Raw genomic sequence first — 9,090 nt, 5'->3', positions numbered from 1 at the left:
TGGGCAGCAGGAAGCCTTCTACCCGAGCCACCTATGTGGCAAAGTGGAAGCGATTTACTTGTTAGGTCTTGGACCATCGCATCCTTGCAGAAGAGACCCTGCTGCAAGACATCCTGCACCTTAAGCTCCAGGGCCTGTCGCTGTCTTCAGTCAAAGTACATCTGATGGCCATTTTGGCATTCCAACCTCCATTTCAAGGCAGGTCAGTCTTTGCCCACCTTATGATGGTGCAGTTCTTGAAGGGCCTGGAGCGCCTCTACCCCCATGTCTGGGATCCGGTACCCCCTTGGGACCTAAATCTGGTGCAAAGCAAGATCCCTCAGCTCGGCTTTTCCCTCTCCACTGATGACTCCCAGTTTGTAGAGTTTTGCTGGGAAAGTTCCCCAGCCAGGCTGAGTTCGCCTCCCAGCTCCCTAGGGGAGACCAGTCACCACATAGTCAGCTCTGCTCTGGCTGCTAGTCCAGGGCTGTTCCTGCTCAGGGTCCACCCAGAGGATTCAGGGGGCCTGGGGTCTTTGTCAGCGGGGGTTCTTCCATTCTGGGTCTTCGGGGCACTTTGCCGAAGACATGGAGTGGAAGGATCCCCCGCCGCCGAATTGCTGCCGAAAAGTCTTGTGGGGGGCCCCTGAAAACTCTCGTGGGGGCCCCTGCGGGGCCTGGAGCAAATTGCCCCACTTGTCCCGTGGTGTTGTTCCCCCTCCCTCCCTCCCCCTCCCCCCCCCAGGCGGCCCTACTCCTGCTGTGAGTGTGTCTGGACTCTGGGGTAGGAGGCTACAGTTTGGATTTTAGTACAGTTGTGTAATCTGCACCTTGAGCCCTGCACCCCTTTGTGGTGAGGGGAAATCCTGAGAGCAGAAGCAGCCTGATCCCTGCCTGCAGAGATCAGCCCCTCTGCAGTGACCGAGGAGCCCAGAGTCATCTCTGAACCTGAGGATCATTCATGGAGGTTGTGAGTGCACCATGTTTTAGTCAGTCAGGGAAATTGTTTTGGGGACCACCTACTCCCTGAACTGTGTCCTCAAGCCAGGGAGTAAGGGTTTGGGGATTTTATAACCTCCCGCGTGTTAAACCTGTGGAGGGATTTACCACCTCCTCCCACTTGTGAGTCCTTTGGGCTGTACTGAACCCAGTCAGCCACATTGCTAAACCACTGCAGAGAAGATATCGTGGTCATAGGTCATTCAGGGCCCCAACAAAGTACAGTACCAAGGGGATGCTAATCTTACATTTGCTACATCAGGTCCCATGACTGGAGAAAGTTATGGGTATTATCAGTGTGGGCACCGATGAGCCTAAGAATAGTGTGGCGGGATCCAGAAGAACCCAGACCTGTCCATCAAAACCTGTAAGCAGATTGGCATTAGAGAAGGTAACTAGGTGGAGAGGGAACGCTACTAAATATTGGAATATCCCCCAGGTTTGGGGATTGTCTGCCCCGTTCTTTGCAGTTGACCCTAATTGAGTGCCAGGACCCCAGGTTACAGCCCCGTGAGTCTGATGTTAGCCCTGTGGGCTACTAAGGTTTTCTATTGTGGAATGTGTGTGTTTAGGGCTTGTAATAGCTCATTGCTGGCCCATTGTCACGGCTGAGAGGCAGGCAGGGGCTTGCAGTTGCAGTCTGCCCCTACCCCCTGTGCTTTCTGCACTGGTGCTCCACCCCCACCCCCCGCAGCTGTGCCCTGAGACGAGCTCCAGCCCTGCCCAGCTCCAGCCCCCAATTCTGCTCCACCTTCAGCCTGGCCTAGGGGATTATTTTACATAAGGCCGGCCCTGGAGGCAGGTGCCGGTGAGTTCACTCACTAAAGCTGCTTCTCCCTTTTGCATTTTGGTTACTCTTGGGGATCTGAGGCCAGCAGCATGCTTGTTTCTTGGTTGCCTGGCTACCTGTGACCCCTCTTTGAGGTCCTCCTTCAGCAGGTTTGCCAAGACTGGTAGGGTCATTATCTTTTCTGTTGTTAATAAGCCACAGTCTAGATGGATGAAAACAGAGAGAGAGAGAAATCCCATCTCCTTAGGATGTGAATGGTGCCATGGAGGTGTACTGCCCTGAGGACTGATGTGCAGATTGCTTGGCTACTGTAGTGCTGTGTGTCTGTGGGGGAGATCCTGTTGCTCTGGGCTGTTTGTGAGAGTTTGAGGTCATGATGGCCTTTTTTTGTCATTGTCCAGGCTGTTGTGCCCTCCCAACAGCAACATCTTGGGCAACGCCTCTTGGCAGGGCAGAGTAGTTTGCTCTCCAAGATCAGACAGCATGGATCATTTTCTGTGTGGTAAATACATCAGACTTATGCTGAGCCTATGGTACTGTCAGGGGTTGGCATATGGGACCTGGTGTGCCCAGAGCTACACTGGTCATTATGTGCTATTTCAGCGGTTCTTCAACTTTAGCAACTGGAAGACCCCCATTTTGATTTTAAAAATTTTGCAGATCCCCAAGCCAGCTTCTAATTTTTTCCCTGGGGGTTCTCAAACCCCGCTCAGCCCCAGGCCCTGCCCCCACTCCACCCCTTCCCCCAAGGCCCCACCCCCAACCCTCCTCTTCCCTGCCTCTTTCCGCTCCCTCCCCTGAGTGTGCCCCATCTCCACTTCTCCCATTCCTACATGCCGCTGAACAGTTGTTCCGTGGTGTGCAAGAGGTGCTGCGAAGGAGGGGGAGGAGAGTTGATCAGTGGGTCTGGCGGCCCCGGACATGACTTGCGGACCCCCCTGGAGTATCCTCATGGACCCCCAGTGGTCCACAGATCCCAGTTTAAGAAACGCTGTGCTAATTTATTTTCAGATGTAGTCCATTCCTGATTCTGTTAGGTGTAGGGCTGTCCTGGTCCTTGGATTTTGGAAGGTATGCTGTAGCCTGGTGGAATGGTCAGATCAGGTGCTCTGTCCTGGGTTTCTTTTTTGTTCAGTGACAGACCACTAAAGAAGCTGACTTAGTGCAACCAAAGTGCATTGTGTGATGGAGCTTCTTAAATTGTTTTCAGACCTTTCAAGTGTATAGTGTGGTGGGGAGGATGCTTGAAATGTGATTAGCTTGTCCTTGGAGCTGTGGTGTGGGTGGGAGAATTCCTCCCTGGCTTGGGTGTGCTCTGGTTATGGAGGCTTTTTCCTTCCTCTGGGTGAGGTGTGTCTTCTAGCAGAAGGTGACATGATGGTGTGTTGCTGAGGAATGACAAATCTGAGGAGCAGAACTGCAGCCCCAAGGGGGAGGACGACAGCAATATGAAGACAGATTCTGAGGCCAGGCTTAGCGAGTTATGTGACAGGAGATATGCTGAACAATGCTCGGGATTTGGGAGACAATCCGGGATGAGTCCAGAGTCCAGAGATGGCTAGGGTTGGGTATCTGTGTCTGTAGCCCTTCTTTGCTCCGTCTCCAAGCTGGAGTTCTGTGGGGATAGGTTGTAGAGAGCTTAACCACAAAATAAAGTCATACTGTCCTACATGCTTGTGTGAGATTGATGATGTCACCAATCTCTCTTTAGCTGCTTTGTCAATGTCTACCTCTGTGTTCATAGTGTTTTTTCTGCCCTTGTAGTCCCTGTTGCATGGCTTGTTATAAAAAGATATATCAAGTGACAATATTAGCATTACAACGCCCATACCAAAATAGGAGAGTGTTTTCCTGGGGCATCTGCCAAGAGGGGTGGTGTCTATCCTGGCAAATGGCCAAGGCTGGAGCAGATGCTGCTGCAGGACATAGTACACCACAGGCTGAGGACAGAGGCGCCCAGGACAAGGCAAGAGCATAAGCTGCCACACCAAGGGCTGTGGGGCATGTGAGTACGGGTGGGGTAGCGGTAGTGGTCTCTGCACTAGCAAATATCCCAGTGCTAGAGAGGAAATCTACAAGTTTATCCTGGGCCTGCTGCTTTGTCTGAGGGGTAAGGATAGGTGTAACACGGGCTGAAGTGTCAGAGAGGAAACCTGGTGCAAACAGCTCAATGTGCATTAATACTTGAACGTCCTGTCAATGAATGTGGATGAGCAAAGTCTGGTTGTGTCTGTTTCTTCAAAATTGTGGAAGTGCGGCGGTTCAATGACAAGACAGCACAGACCTTTTAGCGAGCAAGCGGCTGGTCTGCTAACAGGCTTCTGCCTGTCAGCTTTCCACCTTCCCCTTTATTCTTTCTCTCCCCCCGCGCATTACATTCTCCAACAGATAAAAGGAATACACTGGCTTTGTTTAACATTCTATTTACCAGTTTCTATCTACCGCATTCCTTGCTCTCGGGCCTTGAGCCCAGTCCTGGGAGGCTTCCCACGATTCATGACATCTGGGCGAGATTCCAAGGTTGATGCCCTTGAAAGGAGCTGTGTGTGCACAGGTCCAGCACAACACTCCGGATGTACCCTGAATGTTGCCAAGCACATAAACCTTGTATGAATCCTACATCCCCTCCTTTTTTGTTTATTTGTGCTCGGCCATCTCATGGTAGCCATCAATTTGCTTTTGCAAGCCAATTAACTCCCGCACAGACAAGGTCATAACTCGTGGAGCCTGTCAGGGCGGGTCTCGACAAAGCCTTAACAAAAAGGAAATACATTGCACACAGCAACAGCAAAAAATGAGCTTAAGAAGGTAAAGTGTAATTGGCCGGGCCCCAATTAGCCATGCTAGAATACTGGGAAGAGAGGTTCGAGTAAGCAGCGAGCATCATCTCATTTCCAATTTCCTCAGGGTGATGACATACTGGAATAAGGCAGGTACCTAACAGTTCTTCAGCTGCTACAAAATCAGATAAACAAAAGTGGGTAACATTTGCTATTGAAGCGAATCTTTCCCATAGGTTATATGTCATTCGGGCTCGTAACGGAGAAAGTGCTCCCGAGCCAACCCCTACAGGAAATAGCAGGTACAAAAGGCATGCAATCAATACAGAATTAGCAATTCTGGGCAAGAATTGCCACAAATGAAGTCTCAGAAGTCTCTGGCTGTTGGTTTGCTGCCAGTCTTCGTTGAGCCGCGGCGACCAATGCTTTTACTGCTCCCCATGTCACGGGCTGGCTTGGGACGCTACACCTCCTCCATTTCCGTCCCGTCGTTGTCGACCCGGGAGGCACCGCGTTCTCCTCCAAGGTCAGCTGAAACTCCGGTATGGGGTTCGACAGCCCCTGGTGCCACGCCATGCTGTTTCAGTGCCGGTCGCACATACTGAGCCGGAACCCACAACGGTCCTGCAGGGAGAGCAACAGCAGCATATCCCCGACCCCAAGTAATTAGAGGCACTGGGCCCAACCATTGCGGATCAGGCAGCTGACGGTAATAGACACGCGGTCTTTCCAGTACCTCGGATTTGTGAAAATGCCGATCCGTGGGGGTCTGCTGATCTGCGTTCAGCGTTAAATTATTTAAAGTGAACAAAAGGATATGCAATTGTTGCTAAATGTCTCCTAAGGTTCGGAGACGCAGCTCCCCTTGTTTTAATTGTTTGTCGAGCAAGGTTTTTAGCGTGCGATTTGCACATTCAACAATGGCTTGGCCAGTGGAATTATAAGGGATCCCATGTGTGAGACGGACGTCCCATTGGACACAAAAGGTGGAAAGGGCTGTGGAGCAGTAGGCTGGGGCATTATCTGTTTTTATCTGGCTCGGGCGACCCATAACAGCAAAACAGCCTAGCAAATGGTGAATAACTTTAGGAGTGGCTTCCCCACGCTGTGGGGTTGCCCAAAGGAATCCCGAATAGGTATCAATGGAAACATGTAAAAACTAATAGGGGCAGAATTGTGGCACATGAGTGACATCCATTTGCCACAGCTGATTCGCCGTGGCATCTCTGGAGTTAACGGCATAAAAAAAGGTAGGGGCAGCAGCGGCACAGTGGGGGCAGGAACGAACAATAGAACGTGCATGATCAGCAGGAATGTGAAACTGCCGGGCCAAAACAGAGGCAGACTGATGAAAAAAGGCATGGCTTTCAATGGGGTCAGAAAAAAGGGAATTTACCTCACCACGTAACGCGCGATCAGCGCGCGCATTGCCCTCAGTAAGCAGTCCAGGCAGAGGGGTATGACTGCGAATCTGAGCAACAAAATAAGGGAAATTACAAGTGGTGATGAGATACTGTAAGGACAAAAACAGGCGAAGAAGGTCCGCATCGACCTGAGGGGTAATAAGGGCAAGGGGTAAATGATCAATTACCTGATAAACATAATGCGTGTCCACGATCAAATTAAAGGGACAATCAGCAAAAAATTGAAAGGCCAAAATAACAGCAGCTAATTCCAAGGACTAGTAAAGCTCTCCAAGCGCTGTGCATGCAAATATTATTGTACAAGTGAATAAAGCACTTTCAGCTTTTCTAGGGGGAGGGGCCACTGGTCAATCCATACAGGCTCTAAGGATTGCCATACTAATGGTAATGCGGATGGCAAGGTGGGGGAGGGAGGATTTCGGGCCATTATATATTAATATTGAGGGTGGTGTCCAGCTTTGTAAGTAAGTCACGGCCCCAAATATTGAGGTGGACAGGGAGTACAAAAGGGTGGATTGTAGCAAGGGCATGGCCTCCTGGTTTAGAGACCATGACCCAAGACAAACTTTGGCACCCGGGTTTGCTACCCCCAATCCCCCACACCTCTTTAGAAGGAACTGTTGGCCAACCGACCGGCCACTCCGGATCATGAATCAGCGTAACATCAGCTCCAGTGTCCACCAGCCCTGTAAAAGGAACGTTATGTAAGAGAAGCGTTAACTGAGGTTTCGAGGGGCGGACCGACATTGTTAGAGCAACAAGTGGAGAGGACGTGCTGTGAGATGGCGACTGAGCCAGCGTCGATCCAAAGCCGCCTCTGCCCCGGGCTCGATCCTCTGCAGCTGGCACCTGATAGGGGACTAAAATCAATTGCGCAATTGACCGTCCACACAGGAGCGACTGCGGAAGATGTGTCCACACCTGAACCTTAATAACGCCGTTGTAATCGGCGTCAATGACCCCTGGGATGACAAAAAAGCCCTGTTTCCCAGCATGTGAGCAAGGGAGAACCAGACCCACAAATCCGGCAGGGAGAGGTCCTGTCACCTGGGTAGGTATGGCGCAAACCTCCCCCGGCAACTGAAAATCAGCGTCCTCCTGCATAATCAAATCAAGCCCTGCGCTTCCGGCAGTCGCCGCCTTCATGGAGTCTATGGGTTTTAAAGCAGAGGAACAGTTGTCTGAGTGGGAAACACCCCCGTTTGGCCCTGGGTTTGGGGGGAACCCGTCGCGCGGTTTCCCGACCCGCTACGACACTGATTAGCCCAGCGATAGCCCTTCCGACACTTGGGGCACTTCTTTGAGGGGCGGGCGGGCACCGCCGAGGAGCGGCACTCCCACTGAAAGTGACCCTCCTTACCACAGTGGTAACAACACTTCCCCTCCTTCCCGCTTTTCCGCAGGGCGGCAGCCAGAACTCCAGCCTTATGGGCTTGGGTGCCGATGTTTTGGCACACCCGCAGCATGTCTGAGAGCTCTAGAATTCCAGAGGCTTGTGCAGCCTGGACAGCACGGCGGCAATCCTTGTTCGCATTTTCAACCGCCATTTTTAACAGGATCTCCTGAGCTGCCGCAGGGTTATCCACCTGTCGGAGGATAGCCTCCTGCAATCTGTTGGTAAAATCCATAAAGGACTCTGATGCACCCTGACGGATACTGGCAAAGCTTTTGATAGGCTTGCCTGAATCCGGGACCTTCCGGAAAGCATGCTGGGCGCACGTGGAAATAATGGGGAAGACGGCCCGAGGGAGTTGAGACTGCAGCTGGACAGTAGCAAATTGGCCCTCCCCTGCCAAGTGCTCAAAAATGATACCTTGCTCTCTATACACCTGGGCCTGGCATTCCGCCATTTGCCGAAATTCACTAAGCCAAATAACATACTGACTAGGTGTCAGCATCATGCGCAGCAGTGCCTTCCAGTCCTCAGGGACCAGGGAATACCCAGAACCTAGCCCTTCAATGACACCACGCACATACGTGCTGGTCAGACCAAACTCGCAAATCGCTTTCTTTACCTCTCTGATCACCGAGTAAGGCAAACTGACCCAGTTTGCAACCTGGTTGCCCTGGCCATCATCCTGCCAGGTCACCGGACAAACTGAGACCAGCTCAGCCAGCTCCTCTGCTGTAAGATCTGAGCGAGTCTTCGCTGCATGGACCATTTGTTGCACTAGCGAAAGCCGCTGAGCAGACGCGGATGACCCTCCGGGGGGCCCCGGAACATGGGGCACCACGGTGGGATGGTGATCACACACCGGCTCCGGTGGGGAAGGCCAGAGAGGCGGTGGTAATAGAGGCACTGGGGGCGAAGCAGGGGGAGGGATGGTTGCAGGAGCGGACGGGGGTGGCGGGATCGGCAGCCCCTCTGTTGGCGCGGGAGAGGGCCTTTCCGAGGCGACACGCTGTGTCACATCGCCAGGAGGGGGGATGGCTGCAGGAGCGGACGGGCGTGGCGAGATCACCAGCCTCACGAGGGAGGGCCTGTCCGAGGCGACACGCTGTATCGTGTCACGGCAGAGGTGCCAGGCATGTAGAGCCTGCACGGGTGCCCGAGGCTCTTTATGCAATGTCTGGCCCAACCGCTCCCAGTCCGCTAGCTTAAGGGTTCCAGCTTCAGGATACCACGGGCATTGGGCACTCACCTCCTGTAGCAGGAGAGTGAGTTCTCGAGTGGGGCAATCATGCTGAGCCTTACACAGCAAATACTGTAGCTCACTGTGGTGTTGCACTTGCAAAGCAGAGAGGGAGCTTCCCATACTTACCACAATGAAAAATACTCACCGGGATCCACGAAGCAGATGAGTGACGCGTCTGAAACCCTTGCCGGGTGAGGTTAGTGCTGAGGGCCCCATGTTGGGCGCCAGTTGCGGCGGTTCAATGACAAGACAGCACAGAGCTTTTAGCGAGCAAGTGGCTGGTCTGCTAACAGGCTTCTGCCTGTCAGCTTTCCACCTTCCCCTTTATTCTTTCTCTCCCCCCTCGCATTACATTCTCCAACAGATAAAAGGAATACACTGGCTTTGTTTAACATTCTTATTTACCAGTTTCTATCTACAGCATTCCTTGTTCTCGGGCCTTGAGCCCAGTCCTGGGAGGCTTCCCACGATTCACGACATCT

At 52.5% G+C, this 9,090-nt stretch overlaps 1 long non-coding RNA gene across 2 annotated transcripts; it reads right to left on the bottom strand.

Annotated features, from left to right (window-relative positions):
* Positions 1–4,053: 4,053 nt before the first annotated feature.
* Positions 4,054–8,837, bottom strand: LOC140901233 (uncharacterized). 2 transcript variants are annotated; one of them, XR_012155803.2, is made up of 2 exons: positions 8,754–8,837; positions 4,054–6,658 (listed from the first exon to the last, which is right to left on the bottom strand). It is a non-coding gene; the product is annotated as an uncharacterized LOC140901233 (long non-coding RNA). The 2 variants fall into 2 exon arrangements; XR_013634869.1 differs by having other exon boundaries at positions 8,735–8,793.
* Between the last annotated feature and the right edge of the window lie 253 nt (positions 8,838–9,090).

Source organism: Lepidochelys kempii, chromosome 21, assembly GCF_965140285.1.
Source record: "Lepidochelys kempii isolate rLepKem1 chromosome 21, rLepKem1.hap1, whole genome shotgun sequence".
NCBI lineage: Eukaryota > Metazoa > Chordata > Testudines > Cheloniidae > Lepidochelys > Lepidochelys kempii.
The sequence above is the reverse complement of the archived record's forward strand: the minus strand, read 5'-3'. Positions and strand labels throughout refer to the sequence as shown.